The following is a 25223-nucleotide window of genomic DNA, read 5'->3' on the forward strand; positions in this document are numbered from 1 at the left end:
GATTTATTTCAATCTTATTTACTATACTAATGAATGCATCAAGTTTTTATTGTGGGCTCAAATAATTTTTTTTTAATGAAAATGTTTTCACTTGGCATGTTGTACGGATATTTTTGTAGGTTTACGTGCACAATGTTTTGTTTCTCAATCTTTATGTATATTGTATGAGCTTACACTGATGTTGTGTATTACAATATCAATTATAAATATGGCGTTATTATTCAATGGATTGAATATTTTTATTTCTCAAGTTCATCTATAAAGACGTAATGATGTTTTGTATATTAAAATATTGTATAAGTGTGGCAATCTTGCTAATGGATAAAGTTTGATTTTTGTAAACCACTCTCTATGCCATATCTATAAATATGTAATGATGTTTATCTATAAAGACGTATTGATGTTTTGTATATTAAAATATTATGTATGTGCGGTATTCTTATTACGAATGAACATGATCGTCTTTGAGGGCATATAAAGCGGGTTATTGTTCAGAATCTCAAATTTTTTAGGATTAAATTATAGTTAAATAAAATCTTATAAAATATTTGTTATGTTAAATCGTGAATATATAGAACCTCCATTTATTTCTTCATGATTAAATTGTAGCTAATCTATATAGGATCTCCAAAAATTTGAGATGACTATCCTAATAAATAAAGTTTAATTTCGTGAACCATTCTCTATGTCATAATATGTGTGTCATATCTATAAAGAACATGGTATGCGACATGGAAAATCATTTGGTTCCAGTCTAAGACGTTTGAGCTTTTCTATGCTTTAAACGATCAAATTTGTGATAGATTGTGGTTTTATAAGTTTAAATTTTGAAATCAAATTTGTGATAGATTATGGTTTTATAAGTTTAAATTTTGAAATTGATTGTTTGAATTCAGTTAGAGATTTTAAGAGATAATCAAATAATGGAACATAGGATGAGAACATGGTTTATCAGATAGTTTCTACGAAAAAATATTTCAAGCATTCGAGCTTTACATGTGTGGGTAAACATGGGAGCTTTACACGTGTGGGTAAACATGTGTGGGCAAACATATGAACAAAACAACACATATCATAACACATCATAGATATTTGTACTTGGCACCCCATGGCATGCATCCCACACCCCTACATTTCACTTGAACTAACCATTTTTCTCTATGAATAAAATAATAAATAAATAAATTACTTCATTTATATTTTCTTCCCGAAATCTTATTTGTGATGTTGGGGATCCATCCGATTTTTTATTCGTCTAGTAGACTATCTTTTTGTAATTATTTAAAAACACGAAGTTATTGCTACCAGATTTTTTGATAAATTTAATATTTCATAGGGTTTTTCAAAAATTATATATGTAGGGGTGCATCATATTTTTTTATATATATGGTAAATTATTTTTTTGTAATAATTTAAAAAACTCAAAGTTAACATTATTGAATTTTTTAAAACAATATATTATGTTTATTAGGGTGCATTGATTTTTCTTTATCTTATAGGCTATTTCATAAAACATAAAGTCACTTTTGGATTTTTTTATGGTGTCACTATATTTTTAAAACTCGGTATGATGTAGGAGTGCACTGAAGTTTTTCTTAAAAATTATTAGGCTTTTTTTCAATTCCAAAAATATATATAAAGCTAACAATATCATTTTTTTTAATTCGATATGTGTTATAAGGGAAATTTTTATCTAAATAATCTATTTTTAAAAATAAATATCCAAATTGATCCACTTTTTCATCTATTATTCAAAATAACTCACTTTTAAATAATAAAAAAATATTTTAACATAAATGAGACGTTAATTCAATTGACGTATGTGTACAACACATAAAAAGAAATGTCAATTCAATTGGCGACAATGTACAAACATATAGGAGAGAGAGTATATTCTCTCTCCTACGTGTTTGTACATTGTCACTCATTGAATTGACGTTTCCATTTATGTGTTGTACACATGCAATTGAATTGGTGTCTCCTTTGTTTTGATGTTTGAAAGTGGATTATTTTGGGAAATGTGTGGAAAAGTGAGTTAGTTTGAATATTTACTTAAAAAATGAGTTATTTGGATTAAAAAATCGTTATAAGATGACATTGAATTTTTCAAAATTTTGACATGTTATTCGGGGTGTGTTGTTGTTTTTTTGAAAAAATTAGTAGGTTATCTTTTTTTAATTATTAAAAATAATAATAAATTAACACTATTAGATTTTTCTAATTAATTGAATTTTTTGGTGTTTTTTCTTACATTAATATCAATGATCGAGTAAAATTCCTACAATTTACACTTTTAATTACCTATTTCTTTTATTAAATTAAAAGAGATCAAAAAATAAATTTAGGGCCTTTTGAGAATTGAACTCATTGCATCTCTTACTTTAAACAAGAATGATATCACTTCACCGAATATCCTTTATCATTTTAAAAAATTTGATTTTAAATGCATAAGATTGACTCAAAATAATTTAATTTGCTCACCTTATGTAAAAATCATTTTAAAATATCATTTACATTTAAAAAGTGTAACTTTAACTTATCACCTTTAAAGAAGAATTAGAAGTTGTTCATCCTGATTAAAAACACAATAAGATCGGCCTACTCCATAAATGAAATAAGATTGGCACATCAGTTGGTGAACAGATAAATCTTCATATCAAAGCACCATATAGAAGTAAGACTTCATCTTTATCTCAATCGTGAATGATTATTTAACGAGTCTTTGCATCCTACGTTAAACTAACTAGCAACGGCTCTAGTCATCATCCCTATTTTAGTGTGGCTCTGAGTCACAATCAGGTATTCTTTCACTATGACACTTACAAGTTCATCCTCTCTCATTGAATGACTTAAGCGTTGAAGTATTAACCTTATAGATTCACCCTCTCCTCCTCTCGGATCACCAAAAACTTTTACCATTATACCACAAGACCTTCCATAATGGTCATTTTCAACCTACCATGCTTTTATGTTCCAATACATATTAATGGTGTCGTATGTGGAAATAGTTTTCTGATTCTTGTGAATACTTCATCAATTTTCTCAAATCTACTCAGTTATGTCGTTGTAGCCCCTTATGTCAACTGCTTATATTGAACGTTCTGAGCATTGTAATTGTTTATGTTATTAATCTCGACCATTGTTAATTTATTTGCAATTGTTTCCTATTATCATATTCAATGGTAGCATCCAAGGCAAGTCGATCTACAACTCAATGTATCATAGTTCCCGTTCCTGGTGGTTGATCAATGATCAAATGCTTTAAGATATTATGGTTATATGTGTTATAATGTATTTGTGAAATCAATTGTAGTTTTGATGATGACAAGAGGAAAAAAATTAATAATCATGAGCATCATCAAAGAAGAAAAAGATTAAAGTTTATCAAAAATCAAAGTCAAAAAGGTTATGGTGTTTACATCAAAGGAAGTCAAATGATAAGATCAATAACAAAGGAACAAAAGTTCTTTAAGTCTTGCTTGATCTTGAGTCTTAATGTAATTTTATCTATTTAGGGTCAATATTAAGTGTGAGTACCTCGCAAGATACTAAAATGATGCACGTATACTCAAAATGATTTTTACAAACATCATATGTTTCAACTTTCTTAAATATTATTTATGGCCTTTTGCTAATCGATTATGAAGTGTCTTAACCAAATAGGAATGCAAAAACTCGCTCTTTATTCTATTAGAACATATATCTAATTGATTATGGAGCAAATTCGCCATCTAACTGATTAGGAATCCTCTTAATCGACTAGACTCTCAATCTGGAGAGTTTATTTCCCAATTAGGTAGATCTAATTGACTAACGTTGTAGTATAATCGACTAGAGATTGACATCGGCCAATGGTTTCTTTCCTTTTTTGGCCAAATTATGTCTACTATTTAAAGAGACCTTATGCTTTATTTTAATTACAAAAATAGGATTTTACACTCTTCTTTTTCACTCACCCTCTTCTTATAAATGGTTTATGCACTTTCATTATTTTAGTGTAATTAAAATCCCCACCTGCTCTAAGGTATTCTCAAATGAAGCTTGCATGACTCCACAACAAATTTCAATAGCATTCACATGTTTTTTCTTAAGAGAAATTATCTCAGCTTCCATCTCCTTTAATAACTCCAAATATTTCTTCAAATCCTATAGATATTTGAGCATGGGCGCTCCCAAATCCATCAATGTGTTCTCCATGTCTTCCACTATTTTATTAGCAATATTGAAAAGCTTCATTGACCCATACCAAAACAGTTTATGTGTCAATTAAATATTTTTGGATGACACTCAAAGGCCACATATTTCTTGTCATCCATATTTCCAAGCTCTTTTACCCTTTTATTCAAAGCATAAAGGAGAGACAAGCTTATTCACGGCATTGGCAATTGTCAGACATATGACTCCACATACAAGAGGGGTAAATTGTGTGTTTTCAGAAAATTTGATTTTGAATAACTTTAAGAATCAATTTCAGAGATTAAAAACATTTTAGAAGAGTTTTAGGAATAAGCAACGGAAAATAAATTTCATAAAGTAATGTGCGTAAAGTAGAAAATTAAGGGAAAAGAGAAAACACCAGAAGTTATAAAGGTTCGGTAAAAAGAAAAATACTTAATTCTCTCCCCTAGATTTGATATTGAGAATATTCAATAATCTTAAAAGTTTTTAGTTGGCTAAACTTTCGAACCCCCTCATATAAGAAAAATGAAATTTGTGGCTAACTTCCAACCAAACAACAAACTCAGAGAAAAACGGTGAGTCTTCCTTTCAAGCGATGGATTAAAGCGATTATTCACCTTTCCACAAGAAACTTATAGTGGTTAGTATTCAAGTTTCAAACCAAGATTTTACATGGACTGATCTTGAACTTGGGTGTGCTTTTAATTCGGGTTGAACTCAAGAACATAGGAGATTTTATATTGGTTTGATCTCCAACCTTAGCAAGTTTTTAACACCGGGATGAGCTTGAATAAAAAAGAGGTTTTACACAGGATAACCACCAACCAATATGAGATTTTACACATGTGTCACTCAGACGCGCCAGGGTGAGCTTTCACACACTTCATGTCTTGCCAGACACTACATTCTTGTAGACACTTGCTTGAACTTTATTTTTAGATGAGGTTTGAGTTATATTCCATTTAGATGTCACCATCAAATAATAAAGTTTATCAAACCCTATTGATTTGGTTGCATCTTTAACCGCTTTATGCATAACTTTATTTGTTGTCGTTAGGAACTATTTGTCATCAAAAGCATGTTCATTTTTAGTAGAGCTTCATTGATTAATAACCTGCAAAATAAGGTTCCACAACTACATCCTTCAAAATATGCTTCACATTGTTAGCAACATCCTTCAAAATATTTTTCGCATTGCAAAACTCCTTAATGAGTTTATTCTTCTCATAAGTGGGAGAATTAAGGTGTCTCTACAAAGCCTCGTTATCATTTCAAAGGTTCATAGAGGATAATAAGTAACATATACCTACAACACCAAAATCCAACAAAGTATAAACACAATTAATTTTATATACCATCTCCATCATCACCTCTCGATAAATTGTCTCATTCATGTTAGCAAAACAAGGGTAGCCATTTTCTTTGATAACATTCTGAAGATGTTTAGTCGCCATGGGTATGAGTGACGAATAAAGGTTGAATTGTGTAAGAAAGATAAGCTCTTTCATTCCCTCAAAAATTCATCCTCTATTGTTTAAGCCCATTGGGACCTCTTTAAGGGTGGTTTATCCATAATGAGACCTTTATATGTCCTTATCTTATTAGAATCTTCATTGATCGACCTAAATAAGGACTTCCCAATAGTATTATCCTCGAACCATTATTGGGACTTATTTGTTTGATCACCTTTGGGAAGTGGAAGACCTTTCCTTCCAGTACTTCCCTTCCTCCCATCTGCGAGTTTCCTCCTGTAAGACAACTATTCCATGTTCCAAAACTCGAGAAGACTCTTCAAGTCTAATTCCCTTCATATTCTTATTCATGACCTCTATGAACAACACTTTAGGGGTGAATGAGGGTGAAATATGCCTTTTATTCCCTTCTTCATCTGAAGCGTGACATCGAGACAACTCATGTTATCCGTAAAACATTACAAATCATGTTAAGTACAAAATATAACATTCTGAAGAAATGTTAGGTATTCAAGCTTTCACAAAAGAATAACTCCTTACAAAAAATTTTGTCATATCTTTATTACTGGTCACCTCAACTAATATGCAAGTTTGGATGTGATGTTTCTTCTGCTTTGGTGGATTGGCACCGAAATGATCCACCTCCTCCACATAGCCAAGATCTTCTCAAAACTTGGAAAGACTCTACTTCATATAAATCATGATGGTGATATATGTAAGTGCTTGGGCCCAATAGAAAGAAATTTCGACTTTAAAAATTTTAAAATTTATCTGCATAGGGGAGTAAAAGTATAAGGAATGGAAAAAAGTATATTTTGATATATTTGGTGCGGTCAAAAAACCCTGTTGGAATTTTGCATAGGATATGGTGAGTGGTACCAGTGAGAGGAGAAACAAGATAATACATACCTTTAAAGTATCAAACCCCTCTTTATAGACAATCCACTCATAGAAAGTATCAAGGCCTTCCTTCATGGTAATCTCCTAAAGAGCAAGAAAATCCAAAGGGATAAAATACTCACAAGGCCCACGTTTAAAGTGGACCCAAGTCCAATACTTTCGAAACTTATCTGTAGATGTATTAGGGGGTAGGCCTTGGAAACCGACAATGAGAGGAAACTCATTGGGAACCTAGTAGAAGGTGGAATTAGCTCCCAAAGTATGAGGTCTTACCAACACGAAACAATCCCATAAATTGCCTTAGCTCTCAACGCAAGTGCCAAATAGGGGAGCTTCCTCGCACAGAGAGATGAACCATTGATCCTGAATATTATTCCGTGAAGTTTGCACCAAAACAAAAAGATGGGAGAATAGCTGGTATGAGGGTTTCCAAACCCGATAATCAGCCCAAAGTTGGAACACCCTTTTTAAAGCTCAAGCGCTATGATGAAGCTGTGAGGGGGAAATCTTCAAGAACTTCAACACCTCATCTTCAAACTCGATTAAAGGTAACTGCAAATTTATTCGAGTAAGCAAACAATCATAGAAATAAATAGAGCATTCCCTGAAGTTGCTACAAATCCTTTTGCTTGATTCCACGAGGAGAACCAACCAATCAGGGTGATAACCTACTTAGATATTAGCCTCTCTTACGGATGCAGTACTATTTAAAGTAGAAGGGATTCCTAATATTTCGAAATCCACCCAGTTATTCTTTCTGGCATCAACTGAATCCACAAGATCGATACTTCTTCAAGGTATCTCATCAGCCCGAAAGATATATGATAGCCTGAACTAATTGATAAGTGCTAAATTATGGTGAATTTATGTGTCAATAATTGGAACTTATTGACTTGTTTCAATTGATTTCCATGCATAAACCTCAACTTTTGTGTATATATTGTATAGTTTGCGTTATCATGTAAATAATGTTTAATTTGATAGTTTTCATCTCTTTTGGTAAGTTTTCATGCATAATTAAAGAATTGGGATCAAAGGTAAAAACATGGCTTCAAGGATGCAAGTTTTGGGATTTCCTGTTGGGCTTAGCCCCAGCAGGTTGGGCTTAGCCCCAGTTGACCTCGCTTATCCTGGTCAAGTTTGTGCTTAGCCCATTTTTTTGGGCTTAGCGTAGTTACGCTTTTTAAGTTGTTATATATTCATTTATGAATAGATTTTTAGGTATGTTTTTGGGAACTTTTAACCTCATTTCCATCAACACAATTCTTTATGGAGAGTAGCTTAAAAACAACATTAAGGGTTGCATCTTCAAGATCCAGAGATGGATTTGCATCAATCTTCTAGACACCGCGATAGATTCTACTTCATCTTCCTTCTTCTCTTTGTACATTTCTTGTTGGGGTTTGTATGTAAGTTTACTTTGATATTATGTATATTTATTGATCATGGCATTGTATACGATCTATTTTACGAATCTATGTCGATGTCATCTTTGCTTACTTGCTTTATATTTGGATTTGAACCGCTGTTGAGAGATACTCTTTAGATCTAGATCTAAAAGATAAATATTTGTTAGTTTATAAAATCTAGATATATATTTAGATCTAATATTCATCATGGGTATCGATTCTTAATGTTCCATGTAGTTTAGTTATATGATACATCACCAATGAGAAAATACGGTAGAACTCTCATCGGTGCTTCAGACATGAACATTGGTGTGATGGATACGTGATGATATTGATGAGTGTTTTAGGTTGTGTATAACCGATAGATAGATTTGCATATTATATAGGTGAGTGAAATTCATTCTTGACGATTTCTCTCTGTTACTTTAATTACTTGTGCATATGTTTTACTTTCTGCATCTTTTTACTTTCAAACCTCAAGCTTAGAAACGTAGAGATCGTTGAACAAAATTTGATTTCATATTGATCCTTGTGGATACAATAAAACCCGGAATACTTCCAACTTAACTTTTGCTCAGCTTGTCGTTATACCACAACTCGAACAAAATGGCATTGTTATTGGGGATTGGTGTTTAGATATTGAAAGCATCGCAATATTTTCTATCTTTTTTAAGATTTGTACATTTGTGTATAGTGTATAGATACTTGTATAGAAATGTGTCTATATTATTTAGATACTTTCTTTGGACTTGTTTGACATACATGTTTATATTGTATATATTCTTGTTTTTCATAACGTTTGTTCAAGTGTTTGTATATACTTGTTTTCCACCAAGTTTGTTCAAGTGTTTGTATATTTTTTTTCCTTCACATTTGTTCAAGTGTTAGTTAGGGGTATTCGTTGGTGAACAACTAGCCACGCAAAAGAAGCAACATGGAGGAGCGTCTAATAAATAAAGGCGTCGAGCTAACAACGTAAAACAAGTGCTTGTTTGGAGGCAACCCAATGTTTATAAGTTTTTATAGTTTTGTTGTTATGTGTTTAGTAGTCTAGTAGTTTGGTAGTTTGTAGTTGTTAGAACTTAGAAAATTTTGTGTTTATTTTTAAGTTTGATTTTGATTGGCTTGAAGAAACATTGAATGATTGTTTCAAGTTTGGTTGGATTAACAAGAAAATGTTATGGTAATGATAAAATTTTGAAAGGAATTTACATTGTCAATGTACATGTTTAATGCTTTCTAGAACATAACATGAATATGAAACTTAGGTTTTGTACAAATTTTATGTCATTCATTCTTTTGTTATACATGTTTATGTTTTAATCACTTTAAATCATAACCAAATGTGAGGAAACTTTCCATTGTTTACTATATGCATAGGCGACCAACAACTATTGTTTTAACTCGTTTAAATTATGTTAAATCTTGCATTCATATTGATTTGTATGAAAGCACTAAAATGATCAAGGAAATTTGTTTGATTTTGAGCACAACCACTTGACCAAAAAGTAGCCTGCCTTGTGAGTGAGTGAGTATTCGTTAACCCCTTCGAGCCTTACTATCAGAACCTATATCAATTTTGAACTGTGTGATTTTTCCTTTGAATGCAAAGAGTGATTCATCATTGATTTTAGATTGGATTCTGAGATTTTTTTTTGAACCCTCAACCATAAATTGTGGTTTGAATGTTTACTCTTGCCTTAGAAAGTTTGGGAGTATTTACATTACAATGTTTGGTTGTATTCAAGTTTGGGAGAAAAGGTTGGTTGCTAATTGATTGAGAAAGAAAAATAAAAGATTGAAGAAAAAAAGAAAAGAAAAGAAAAGAAAAAAATAAAAGAAAAAATAAAAAGTCTTGAAAAATAAAAAATAAAGATCAAATATTTTGTGCTAATAAGTTGTGTTAAAATGTGTAACAATTGAGCAAAGAGAAAGGTGAATAAAATTTATGAATGCTTGAGATTATGAGAAATGATCACTCTCATTTGATTAGGCAAGTTTTTGTTTCAATTACCTTGATATAAGACCATTCTTTGTTACCCAAGTCACATCACAACCCTTTAAAGTCCTTAATGATCTGTGCTTTTTGTCGCAACGGGAAAAACAACCGGCGGAAAAAAAAACAGTTTACAGAGCCGCCACCGACGCTATTCATCCTATGACGGAAAGGAAGCGCAGGACTAACCTAAGAAAGGGAAAGGAACGGTCTTACGACCAGAGATTACAAGGTACGGGAGTCGGTTACGCAAGGGGAAGGTATTAGCACCCCTCACGTCCGTCGTACTCGATGGGATCCACGCTCAAAAGATAGCTCAAAGAATAGGATAAGGTTGCTAATAAAAACTGCCCAAAGAAATCTGCACAAACTGGAATAATAAAACAGGTGGAAGAAGACGGAGGAAGCGGACTCGGCAGGATGTCGCATCATGGGCCTACGTAGTTTGTCAGAAACAGACATCAGAGTCAACGTAGTTCGGGGAGAGGGAGACATGCTCGCTAGGATATCGCATCCTATGCCTATGTATCTTTTCTATCCAGAGAAGAATCAGAGCACTCGTAGCTCGGCTAACGCACGCCGGAACAAAACACCGAAAAGAGACGCTGAGACGTCAAAAGAAACACTCAAAAGGAAACAGAATGCCAATACATGGACTTACACCCGACTCCTGACAACAAAAGGAAACAGAACGCCAATACATGGACTTACATCCGACTCCAAACAACAAAAAAGGAAACAGAATGCCAATACATGGACTTACATCCGACTCCAAACAATAACAAACGCTAACCAGCGAACACCAAAGATGAACCCCAAAGATGAACCCCGAGTGATATAGGTAAACCCCAATATGAACCCCAAGTGATAACAGAAGAAATCCTTAAGGTATAAACATACCACACACACACACACGCGCTGAACAAACAAGTACTCATACCAAAGAAGACAAACAAAGGGTGAACACACAAAAAAACAAAAGGGTGCCCGGAGAGATCTCGCTCAATCTCATGCCTACGTATCTCATCTGGTATGAGAATCAGGGCGACGTAGTTCCCCTTAACAGGGGTAAAACTCTCTCCTAACCAGAGACCAGAGAAACAACAAACTAATATGGAGACTGACTCGAGCCTAATAGTTGTCATGTAAACAATATCCCTAAGTTGAGATCTCTAATTAGAAACTAACTCACACGGGAAGCAAGTCAATACAAGTGAACAAGCATCACACACTATATCCATACAAGAGGCCCAAACAATGGGTAGGATTTAGTCAAGAGGGGTCATATCAACCTCGACAAACAAGCCAAACTATACAAGGTAAACTGTAGCTTTTAACCACTAACATTGAGAGTTAGAGTGAAGCTGATCAAAGATGGTAATGAGGATGAGACCTCATGCTCTTAACCCTGGCCAGGGTGAGCTCATATCAAAGAAAGCGTGGGGATCCAGAAAGAGGGACCCTATTCCACTTGACAGACACTGGACAAAGATCTTGGGTTCATGTTCAGAAGCATCAGCACGTAGTGCGAGCATAATGAACGACTCACTGAATAACGGGGGATTGACTGCTAATCCCTTTTATCCGTCAATTGCCTCTTCACTTAGGAGGACTTATCAAGTAACATGCCTCATCTTGGAGGTCTTTGGCACAAATGTAAACAAACACAAACAGAGCCTCTTAAGAAGGACTTCAGCCAAAATGCCTGCCAAAAAGGTGACAGGACTTCCAGACTACATGGAGTAAGAGAATAGCTACCTAAGTGGTGTATCAACCACAATCCAAAGCTCAATCAAGAGCTAAAAGCAAGCAACTAATGTACCTGTACAAAAGCTAAACAGTTAATATTTCAGACAACCAATCAGAAAACAGACAGGGAAACCAATCAACTGTACACAATTCAATGAGCAATGTTCAAGCAATCAAATGAAGCAATGAGCTCAACTCATCAACTTAAATCCCTACAAAACACAAAGAAGTTAGAACACAATCCAATTTGCATCTCAAAAGGTGAGCAACTCAACCATTAATGCTAAGTGTCCAAACCTGAAACACAAGTCAAGGTTAGTTCATGTACAAAACACTAGTACAGAGACTAGGTCCAAAACCAAACCAAATGATCAAAACAGAAGTCAATCTTTTGCATAAAGCAAGTTCAAACATGTCACAAGATGTCCTCAAAAGGACCAGCATCCATTCATAAGGCAAGTACATCAAATGATCCACGTAAAGCATAGGCAAACAAATGTGCCCAAAATGGACATCCAAATTAGAAAATCCAAATCAAAACAGAAAAGCATCCAATGGCCTTGAGATTTTTTATGCAATCTTCTCAGGTTATGAACAAAAATCATGCAAAAAATTAGATCCAAAAGAGCTCAAATGATAGGTAAAAAAAATGCATAAATGCAATGCCAAAAATGTGACACAAATTGTCACACTATATCTTCATGTGTCAAAAACAGTGATAAATATGATAAAAATTCCAAACCAGTGCTCATAAATTTATATCACATGTGAAGATCAATCATGCAAAAAATCAGATCAATTGGATCAACACATAGCATTTCACCAAGCATTGAATGTAACATGTCAAAATAGCATAACTTCAATTCAAAAATTCACAAATGAAAATCCAGAAACAAACAAATCATGAAATTAACACTATAAAAAACTAGAGATCAAAACAAGATCATGAAAAAAAATTGGAGTCAAATTGGATAATTTTACTATTTTTTATGATTTTTTAAAGATGAACAAATATTTGATCTATGCATGGAAATAATATTTCAAATAATACTCAGAATAAATGCCAGCCACACGATCAGGCGCGAAAACAAGATCAACGGATCATATTTGAAAGGTCAAAACGCACATCATCACTAATACACATCACCAGCCTAATCATCAGTCAAACAAATACATGGCACAGTCAAAACAATGGTAACCAATGGAATACACACGCATGCAACACAGTCAGCGTCCACACAAGCTAAATGAAACACCGCGTTTCATTAATCCTAATCATCAACACCATCAGCATTCAACGCATATTTGGCACGGTCAAAGCAAATCACGGCCAATGAAACTAACACATAAGCGCATACGTGGATGCCAAAGAGGCAAAACCCTAGGAAGTTGCAGACGCCGGAGCAGTAGCTCCGGCCGTCTTCCCCGGCTAGCTCCGGCGGAATTCAACACGAAATTTTTCCAGAATTGAAGAACTCATACACCAATCGACTCAGTTTTCAACAAGGATCTCAAATATCATATTAATTTAACCTAATTCATGCTAGGTTTCATGGATCGAGCAAAAACATATTTGACATCAAAACTTCAATTCCTCACCACATGCTCATTTCTCATCCATTTTTAAATCTAAACCTATCAGCATGCTCTACTACAAGAGATCTACACAATGATAACAAGAAATCAACAAAAGGAGAGGATCAATTTTTCACCTACTTGAAATGCAGTTTGTTGAATTTGCGTGATCAAGATCTCCTATGTTCCAGATCTACTCCACTGAACCTCTATTGAAGCTTCATGCACAAAGAAGCAATTGAAAACACTCGAATCCAACTCAATTTCAAACTTCCATTAACATGTTCATGTTCATGAACCTGCACGAATCTTGCTCAATTGTCCAAAACAGAGGTTGATTCTTGATCAATGAAGGATGATGATCAAGAATCTTGAAGAATTTTTGGTGTTTGTGTGAAGAAATGAAGAATTTGAAGAGAGAGAAAAATGGAGGGAAAAATGAAAATTCTAGATCTCAAATTCTGTTATGTGCAAAGACAGTTAGGGTTTGGCTTTTATATCATGTGTTAATGACACTAAAATCCCAATTAACCTTTCCCTAATCATGATTAAGGAAATATGAAGTAAATTGCAAAATTGCAAAAGTGAGCTAGCATGTGGCCATGTGCACGTGAACAATACCATGCAAGGGTATGATTTCACTTAAAATCAACCAATAAACAAGATTTGAATGGTATTTTGCTTGTTGCCTAAGTCAAATTTGAATTGTGAAATTTCCCTCCAAAATGAACATGAATGGAATAGTGAGCATACAAGCTTCTCTCATGCATGGAAAATATTGATTTGGAATCCCTTGGTCATGAAGAGCACTTTTCAAAAAGAATGGACCAAATTGGAGCTTTGTATCAAAAGTTATGTCACTTTGAAATTCCATGCATACTTTGTGATCATTTAGCCATAACTTCTCAACCAATCATCATATGGACATGAATTAGGACTTTTTGGAAAGGGGAGACAAAGACCTACAACTTTCATGTTCACCAAAAATCCATTTGAAGCTTATTTGATGTTGAAAAGTCAAGTTGAATGTGGATTAAAAACTTGCCATTTTTGGAAACTTGAAATTACAGGTCATTTTCCATTTTTGGAAACTTTTGCCATGACTTCAAAATCTTCAAGATAGATGTTTAGAATGACAAATGGACCTCTTTTGAACATGACTGAGGTGTCTTAACTCATTTCCCCACCTCGTAGCCCTCAGTTGACTGCACAGTTGACTTTTTGGTCCTCAGATGACCTTGAAATGCCCTGATCAGCTTGAGCCCCTACCACCTAGGGAAATTGCTCAAAAATGAAACCCTAGCTCATGTAAGCTCCTCATAACAATCATGTGATACTCATCCCAATAAAATACCTCATCTCCTTGAGAAACCCTAGTTGGAAGAATGTCATTGATTAGGGTTGACCAGAGGTCAGAACCCTAATCCAAAGGAACTTGAGAATGCATAATGAAATCCTTGATGATGACATGACCATGATGATGGTAATATATCCTTGCAAATAAGATAATGCTTAAGACCCTTTGAAGGATCAGGAAACCCTAATTGAAATGCAAACCCTCAGATGGTTGATCATCAATTCATAAAGACCCTCAAGCTTGAATCATGTAACTTCTCCATCTTCTGAAAAAGACTTTGGAGGATGATCTTCTCACTTTCAGATGATATGCACAATGCAATGCCTAATGCTCTAAAATATGAGATGCAATGTGTCAAACTAGTCTCAAGAAGAGGAGGGCAAATTTTGAGGTGTTACACTTTTATACTTTCAATATGAGTTTTTTTAGATGAATGCATAATTTGATCAAGATGTTAGCAAGATTGTTGGTGTGAGTTAAGTCTCTCATGTTTGTATTTCATCCCTTGATGAATTTGTGTGTTAGGTGTGATTCATTCTTGAATATGTATTGCTTTAGAATTTTTGACATGTGTGTTGTGCTTAGAATGTGTTTCATGATCATGATAAGCATTACTTTACTTGTACTTTTGAAATTTCAATCATGCATTTGTTCAGTTTGTAAACACTTGTTTGATCATGATTTCTTGGTAATTTCTCTTGCTCCTTTATGTTTGATTGATTCTTGTTTGAGGACAAACAAGTTCTAAGTTGGGGAGAGCTTGATAAGTGTTAATTTATGGTGAATTTATGTGTGAATAATTGGCACTTATTGACTTGTTTCAATTGATTTTTATACATAAACCTCAATTTTTGTGCATATATTGTATAGTTTGCATTATCATGTAAATATTGCTTAGTTTGATAGTTTTCATCTATCTTTTTTTATTTTCATGCATAATTGAAGCATTGGGATCAAAGGCAAAATCGTGGCTTAAAGGATGCAAGTTTTGGGATTTCTTTATTGGGCTTAACCCCAGCAGGTTGGGCTTAGCCCCAACAGATCGCACTTAGCTCGGCCAGGTCGCACTTAGCCCGATCAGGTTTGTGCTTAGCCCAGATTTTTGGGCTTAGCGCGGTTCCTCTTTTTGAGTTGCTATATATTCATTTGTGAATAGATTTTTAGGTATTGTTTTGGGAACATTTAACCCTATTTTCATCAACACAATTCTTTGTGGATAATAGCTTAGAAACAATGTTAAGGGTTGCATCTTGAAGATCCGGAGTTGAATTTGCATCAATTTGCTAGACACGACGAGAGATTCTTCTGCATCTTCCTTATTCTCTTTGTACATTTCTTGTTAGGGTTTGTATGTAAGTTTACTTTTATAGTATGTATATTTATTGATCATGGCGTTGTATACGCTCTATTTTACGAATCTATATCGATGTCATCTTTTTTTACTTACTTTATATTTGGATTTGAACTGCTATTGAGAGATACTCTTTAGATCTAGATCTAAGATGAACATTTGTAAGGTTATAAACTCTAGATATAGATTTATATCTAATATTCATCGTGAGTATCAATTCTTAATGCTCCGTGTAGTTTAGTTGTGTGACACATCACCGATGAGACAATACGGTAGAACTCTCGTCGGTGCTTCAAACATGAACACTGATGTGAGGAATACATGATGATATTGATGAGTGTTTTAGGTTGTGTAAAACTGATTGGTAGATTTGCGTATTAGATAGGTGGATGGAATTTATTGATGCTTTCTCTTTGTTACTTTAATTACTTATGCATATCTTTTACTTTCCACGTCTTTTTACTTTCGAACCCTTCAAACCTCAAGCTTAGAAACGTAGAGATCGTTGAACGACCTTTACTGTCACATTGATCCTTGTGGATATGATAAAACCCGAAATACTTCCAACTTAACTTTTGCCCGGCTCACTGTTATACTGCAGCTCCAATAAAATGGCGCTGTTATCAAGGATTGGTGTTTAGATATTGAAAGCATCACAATAGTTTCTATCTTTTTTAATATTTGTACCTTTGTGCATAGTGTATAGATACTTGTATATAAACTTGTCTATATTGTACAAATACTTTATTTGTACTTTTTTTTCCATACATGTTTATATTGTATATATTCTTGTTTTTCATAACATTTGTTCAAGTGTTTGTATATACTTGTTTTCCATCAAGTTTGTTCAAGTGTTTGTATATATTGTTGTTTCCCTTCATGTTTGTTCAATTGTTGGTTAGGGTTAGTCATTGGTGAACAACTAGGCACGCAAAAGAAGCAACATAGATGAGCGTCAAATAAATAAAGGTGTCGAGTTAACGACGTAAAACAAACACTTGTTCGGAGGTAACCTAACTTTCATAAGTTTTTATAGCTTTACCGTTATGTGTTTAGTAGTTTAGTAGTTTAGTAGTTTTTAGTTGTTAGAACTTAGAAATTTTGTGTTTATTCTTAATCTTGATTTTGATTGGCTTGAAGAAATATGGAGTGATTGTTTCAAGTTTGATTGGATCAACAAGAAAATGCCATGGTAATGATAAAAGTTTGAAAAGAAGTTACATTACCAATTTTATGTCATTCATTCTTTTGCTATACATGTTTATGTTTGAATTACTTTAGGTCATAACCAAATGTGAGGAAACTTTCCGTTATTTACTATATGCACAGGAGACCAACAATTATTATTTAAACTCGTTTGAATTATGTTTAATCTTGAATTCAAGTTTATTTGTATGAAAGTACTAAAATGATCAAGGATTTTTGTTTGATTTTGAGCACAACCACTTGACCAAAAAGTAGCCTACCGTGTGAGTGAGTGAGTATTCGTTAACCTCTTCGAGCCTTACTATCAGGATCTATATCAATTTTGAACTGTGTGATTTTTCCTTTGAATGCAAAGAATGGTTCATCATTGATTTTAGATTGGATTCTGATATTTTTTCTTAAACCCTCAACCATAAATTGTGGTTTGAATGTTTACCCTTGCCTTAGAAAGGTTGGGAGTATTTACAGTACAATGGTTGGTTGTATTCAAGTTTGGGAGAAAAGGTTTATTGTTAATTGATTGAGAAAGAAAAATAAAAAATTGAAGAAAAAAGAAAAGAAAAGAAAAGTGAAAAATAAACGAAAAAATAAAAAGTCTTGAAAAATAAAAATAAAAAGATCAAATGTTTTGTGCTAATAAGTTGTGTTAAAGGGTGTAACAATTGAGCAAAGAGGAAATGTGAATGAAATTTATGAATGCTTGAGATTGGGAGAAATGATCACTCTCATTTGATTAAGCAAGTTTTTGTTTCAATTACCTTGAGATAAGACCATTCTTTATTACCCAAGCCACATCATAATCCTTTAAAGTCCTTAGCGATTTGTGTTTTAATACTTTTAATATGGGTTTTTTTAGATGAGTGCATAATTTGATCAAGATGTTAGCAAGATTGTTGGATGTGAGTTAAGTCCCTCATGTTTTGTTTTTAATCTCTTGATGAATTTGTGTATTAGGTGTAATTCATTCTTGAATATGTATCTCTTTAGAATTATTTACAAATGTGTTGTGCTTAGAATGTGTTTTATGATCATGATATCATTGTAGTATAGTGGTAAGCATTACTTTGCTTGTATTTTTGAAATTTGAATCATGCATTTGTTCCATTTGTAAAAACTTATTTGATCTTTCTTGGTAATTTCTCTTGTTCCTTTAGGTTTGATTTATTCTTGGTTAAGGACAAACAAGTTCTAAGTTGGGGAGAGTTTGATAAGTGCTAAATTATGGTGAATTTGTGTGTGAAGAATTGACACTTATTGACTTGTTTCAATTGATTTTCATGCATAAACCTCAACGTTTGTGTATATATTATATATTTTGCGTTATCATGTAAATATTCCTTAGTTTGATAGTTTTCATCTATTTTTATAGGTTTTCATGCATAATTGAAGCCTTGGGATCAAAGGAAAAAACATGGCTTAAAGGATGAAAGTTTTGGGATTTCCTTATTGGGCTTATCCCCAGTTGGTTGGGCTTAACCCCAGTAGATCTCACTTAGCCCGGTCAGGTCACACTTAGCTCGGACATGTTTGTGCTTAACCCAGATTATTGGGCTTAGCACGGTTTCGCTTTTTGAGTTGCTATATATTCATTTGTGAATAGATTTTTAGGTATGGTTTTGCGAACTTTTAACCATATTTCCATCAACACAATTCTTTGGGGAAAGTAGCTTAGAAACAACGTTATGGGTTGCATCTTGAAGATTTAGAGTTGGATTTGCACCAATTTGCTAGACACAGCGAGAGACTTTTCTTGATCTTCCTTCTTCTCTTTGTACCTTTCTTGTTAGGGTTTATAAGTAAGTTTACTTTTATAGTATGTATATTTATTGATCATGGCGTTGTATACAATCTATTTTACAAGGGTGTAACAATGCCATCTTTGTTTACTTGCTTTATATTTGGATTTGAACCGCTATTGAGAGATACTCTTTAGATCTAAATCTAAGATGAACATATGTTAGGCTATAAACTCTAGATATAAATTTAAATATAATATTCATCGTGGGTATCGATTCTTAATGCTAAGTGTAGTTTAGTTGTGTGAGACATCACCGATGAGACAATATTGTAGAACTCTCATCGGCATTTCAGACATGAACATTGATGTGAAGGATACGTGATAATATTGATGACTATTTTGGGTTATGTGCAACTGAATGGTAGATTTGCATATTAGATAGGTGGATGAAATTCATTCTTGATGATTTCTCTTTGTTACTTTAATTACTTGTGCATATGTTTTACTTTCCGCATCTTTTTACTTTCAAACCTTTCAAACCTCAAGCTTATAAACGTAGGGACCGTTGAACGATATTCAAGGTCACACTGATCCATGTGAATACGATAAAACCCGAAATACTTCCAACCTAACTTTTTCTCGACCTGCCGCTATACTGCAACTCGAACACTAATCGATGCCAACAGTGAGTCTCACACGTACGATGATCCCTAGTCTCGACATCACTTGGATCTCAACCAATGTTGTGTGAGGGAAAATATGCCTAGTCCTTATTTTAATGATGTAAAACCTCTCTAGTCGCCCATAACGTGTCTTTGGATAATATCATCATAGCATAGAAAGGATTCATCCTTGAACATGTTCAAAATATAGGTTCGGTGTGTCCAAGCATATAAAAGCATATCTTATATGTGAATCATGCACTTAATCATAGTAAATATCCTAGGTTCATAGGAGATCGGTTTAAATTGGTCATAATACGTTGCAAAACTCATTTTTGGAAGTTTAAGCTCTGTGAGTCGACTCATGACTCAAAGCAAAACCTTCGGGTCCGAACAGGTCGAGTCACAGGTCGACTCATTCTTGGGAAACCTTAATGAGTTGACTCATCCACTCCTTATGTCGACTCATTTCCCACTTTCATTTGAACCATATTTCCACGGGTCCGAATAGGTCGAGTCATAGGTCGACTCAACCCTGAAATAAACTCTTGTTGAGTCGACTAATCCCCTGTTTGAGTCGACTCATCGCCTATTTTACTTAATTTTCTGTTGTGTAACTTTGCAAAATATTTCTGTTATGTTAGTTATTTGGTCCATGCATCATATAAATATTCATTTGTCTCTTCTTCAGAAAGGCAACAAGAAAAGTGAAAGATATACACCAAAGTGCTCATCATCTTCATTCTTCATTGCATTTCCCAATAATCACACATAATAATTGTTGTTGAGCATTGTGCATTGCAGTTGTGATAACGCTCAAATGAGATTGGATTATCTTATTTTGGGTTGAGACTCTGTGTGGGTTTTCCTTGAATAAAACCATTGTGGTTTTGTCCTCCAAGAATTGATGGTTTTTGCACTAACCTTTGCTTCTCAGATTCAGCCGAGTGAAAAGTTTGAAGAACGGAAGGTTTGGTCAAACAAGTAGCGGTAACTGGAGGATTGTGAAGAAAGCTTAGGGTTCAAGCGACTTGCGTTCGAAATCAGCCGAGCTGAAGTTTTGGAGAATGTGGCGTTGTTGCAATAAGGTAGCGGTAACCGGAGGTTTGTTCGAAGCGCTTGAAGGACTTGGCTCAACTAGAATCAAAGGGAGAGAATAGAATAGGATCTGCAACAACTTTAGGGGTTGATTGGTGGTGATCCTTTGTTCTCTTGTATTGACTTTGCAACGTGTTAATAAAAACATCTCAATTCTAGATTTAGAATTAAGGGCAGACGTACCCTAAGCGAGGACGATAGGGAACTACCTCAACAAATTTGGTCTTGTTCTCTCTATCTCTTAACTCTTTAAATTCTGCATTAATTACTATTTGTGTGAAATTAATAGTAAAAATCAATATCGCTTGATTGTTGTGCATAGTAACTCTTCGATAAATCGTTGCAATCACTTTGATTGCAACTGAGTAAAATTCTGCACATTCAATTTGAGTGAAATTGAAACTTGGTGTGGAGTGCACACCAAGTGTTCGATAAAATTAATCTCACACAAATTTAGTTATATTTTCCTTGATCTTTTATTGTGTTCAACATTATTAAAGGTAAAGATATCAAGGATCATAGTGGTTATTCGATTGATTTAGACAAGGGTTGATGATCTCTATCTTAAGTAATTCCATTCGGTTTCACGCATATCTGATCTTTGCATTAACGGATCGTTTAGACGATTACAATCTAGGGTGCTTCTGCAACCGTTGAAAACATTTTTAAAAAGCGCTAAATTTCAAAACTGATTTATTCAACCCCCTTCTAGATTGGTACTACCGTCTAACAAGTGGTATCAGAGTCTGGTTCATCTAGTGCTTCGCATATAACGTTTTAGAAAATGAGTAACGATCCTAAAGGGGCGTACAATAGGGCGCCTATTTTTACTGGTGAAAACTATAGTTATTAGAAAGATTGTATGCGTATCCATATCAACTCCATTGATAGGAAAGTATGGAAAGTCATCCAAGATGGTTCTATGGAAATAACTACGACCAATGTGGATGGATTTGTTGTACCTAAACCTGAAGCACAATGGAATGAAGAAGATAAGAAAAAGTATAGATATAATTGGAAAGCCAGATATATGCTCATTTCCACTTTAGGTGTTTATGAGTATTATAGGGTTTCCCATTGTACTAGTGCTAAAGCTATGTGGGACTCATTGCAAATTACCCATGAGGGAACCAATGATGTCAAACTAGCTAGAATCAACACCTTAACTCAAGAATTTGACCTTTTTCATATGGAGTATGGTGAAACCATTACCGATATGCAAAAGAGATTTTCTCATCTAATCAATCGGTTAAATGCTCTTGGTAGAAATACCCCTAATGATGTTGCTACTAATAAAATCTTAAGATGTCTTAACAGGGATTGGCTACCAAAAGTCACCGCGATCAAGGAAGCCAATGATCTAAGAACATTGGACATGACGATATTGTTCATCAAGCTTCAAGAGCATGAGCAAGAGCTCATGAATCTTGATAAACATGAGAAGAATCAAAAGAAGGAGAAGAAGGAGAAAGACAAGAACACCGAAAGGAAGTCTATTGCTTTAAAGGCTTCAAGATATAAGTTATCCACCAATGATATGTATGAAAGTGAGTTATCCACCAAAGATTCGAATGAAGACATGGAGTGTCCCTTATTGAAGAAAGACAAAGGAAAAGACAAACGCCTTAACAAAACTAGCAAACCTAGAAGAGCATACATCGCATGAGAGAGCGATATCGAGCCCTCAAGCGATGATAACTCAAGTGATGGAGAAAAAATTATCAATCTTTGTCTTACAGCTCATCAAAAGAAGAAAAAGAATGTAAGTCATTCCAAATATGATCATACTGATAAAATGTCTTATGCTGATTTACAAAATGTCTTTAGTACTCTACACAACGAGGCCAAGGAAGCTTTTAAACGCTTGGCCTCTAATAAGAAAATTTCCAGTCATTTAGAAAAGAAGATTTATGATTCCGAAAAGAATATAAAAACTCTTAAGAAATCTATGATAGAGGCTACTAAAGGCAGAATGGAAGACAATAAGGGATTTTGGTTTAGATGGTCTGGATGTGAAACTTGTCACATTTGGCAAAGAGAGGTCAAAACTCTCCAAGCTAAATTAGATAAGGCTTTACAACCTAAAGTTACCTTTGTGTAGCGGGGTATTCGGTACCATTAGAGATATTGACTAAATCCAAGGTAAATCATACAAGTCGAGTCGCCACCGCACTTCTATTTATCCAAAGGAATGGTTAGAAAGCGAACAAAAACCTAAAAGTTTTAACAAAAACTAGTAAAAGAAACAGAGATCTGGGTAAGGGGGTTGGTTATGCAATGGGAAGGTGTTAGGCACCCAAAACATCCTAGGTACTCCTAGGGAGCACTTTTCACACTTGTTGCAAAGGTTGTCGTTTTGTGAAAATTTATTTGTGCAAACATGATTGAAGAGATGAGAGGAGAATATACAAATTATTTACATTTTTGTTTGGATGGATAAACTCATTGCCTACGTACCATCTTAAAAAAGATTAGGATCAAGACCTCGTAGTTCGGGGTAAAAATCTCAAAACAAGTTGGTGAATTGATTGGTCCAAAAGCCTTAAGGTCTTTTGATATCAAAGGGAGAAAACTCAACCAAACCACAAATCCACCATGTGAGGATAGCTTCAACATGCTAGTGAGGGGTTAACCCTAGAATAAGCATGGAAGACTCATTGTCCATCACTAAGGATATAGGTGAGTATTACATCTACCACAAAGATAACTCAAACCTAATAACTAAAGGTTATGTAAAATTTGATTAAGAAAGTGGCCATTGGAACCACAAAATGAAATTTGAATGAGTTATATTTACCAAATTAGAAGTATATACAAAAATGGTCAAAGTGGATTTAAGGGTTCAATTCAAAATAAGTATTAAGAAAAGAAAGTTTGAAAATCAAAAGCATAAGGCTTAGGTTTCTAATGTTGAAAACAAGTGTTAAATGTTTGCACAAAAGTTTTGGCTTAGGTTAGAGTGGAGAGAAAAAGAAGAAGGGCTAAGTCCTAAGTAAAGCAAAAAGGTGAGGGATAAAGAAATAAAACCACAATGGAGTTCCTCTCTTGAGATCATATTGATGATCCAAGTAGCTCCCATCCTTTGGAATAAGCAAATCACAAAGCATAAGCAATCAAACAAGTCTCTTAAGAGATCCTCAATACGTCTTGTGTCTTTCACTTTGAATGAGTCTTGGAGATTTAGTTCTTCTAATCCATCTTCATCATTAAGATCCTTTTACTCCATTTTTTCATAAGGAAGGTCCTAGAATCTAAGTCCAATTCTCCATTTCTTTGCATAGGGAAAGTCTTAGAAACTAAGTCCATTTCTTTGTATTTGGTCCACAACAATCAAAACAAAACACAAGCACAATAATATATACAAATTATGTGCTCAAGTGAGCAAAAGGCAAATGGCATTAACATAAACATGTGCTCAAGTGAGCAAAGAGAAAAGCAAATGGATAATATGTGTAAGAATAGTAAATTGCATGAAAGTAAATTGCATAAAGTAAATGTTAATTGTCAATGGTTAGTATTAGTAGTTAGTGTGCCATAAGGCAAATTTGCGCTATGTTAAGCAATCGTAATTGGACTTATGTAGAAGTCACAACTATCTGAGGCCGGTCAATAATAATGTAGGCAACAACACAAGTTAGAAGTCTTGATTAGGGAACCAAGTTCCAACAACTTGCCATGCCAAAAAGAAAATGAGAATTGATCTTGTATTGGTTTAAGCCTTTTGCATGATTTAGAGGACAACCTATCCTTAATGCAAAGCCATTCACTTGATCAATTGATCAAGATGAATTAGATTTGAATCAAGGAAGATTAAATCTCCCTAACCAATGCTAACTTATCAACCTTCAACTCATTGATCAAAAAGAAAATAAGAAGGAGAAGAAGAAGGAGATGGATAAGAGAAATGGAAATGGCAAAATTAAAGTGCATTAAATGAAATACAATGTACCAATCCTCATATGTTGACCAATAACATTGAAAGTCAAGGTCAAACATTCAAAAATAGAAGTGAGATGAAGATTGGAAATCAAGAAATGAATAAAATATTTTTGGCATTTTTTAATATTTAAAATAAACTTGAATTAAAAATAAAAGAAAAGGTCAAACTTCAAAATTACTTCACATCAACCTTGAAAGGTCCAAGTAATTTATCCTAAGTTCAACAAGGTCAAACAAAGTTTGACAAAAAATTTCAGCATTTTAAAAAGTCAGAAACTATTTTTAATCAATTAAAAATGAATAAAAATAACCTAATTGAACTAAAATCTCAAATAAATTTGAAAATTGATGAGAATATTTTTCATAGATCCATCATCATTCAAATAGGTTAGAAAAATATTTTTGTATTTTTTTAGTATCAAAAACTATTTAAAATGAATTAAAAATAACCAGAAAAGAGAAAATTCACAAAAAATATCAAATAACAAAATAAAAAATATTAAAAATCAGAAGTAGAAACTAGAAATTATTTGGAGACTAATGTAATTGGTCCCATAATTTTTGGATTAAAAATGAGAGAGTTATGAATTTT

General features: G+C 33.8%; 1 protein-coding gene across 1 annotated transcript in view; it reads right to left on the bottom strand.

Moving 5' to 3' along the window:
• Positions 1 to 25223, bottom strand: part of LOC127126578 (transcription factor GTE6) — a 57418-nt gene that overhangs the window by 6902 nt on the left and 25293 nt on the right. The gene's annotated exons all lie outside the window — the stretch shown is intronic.

Source organism: Lathyrus oleraceus, chromosome 1 (assembly GCF_024323335.1).
Source record: "Lathyrus oleraceus cultivar Zhongwan6 chromosome 1, CAAS_Psat_ZW6_1.0, whole genome shotgun sequence".
NCBI lineage: Eukaryota > Viridiplantae > Streptophyta > Magnoliopsida > Fabales > Fabaceae > Lathyrus > Lathyrus oleraceus.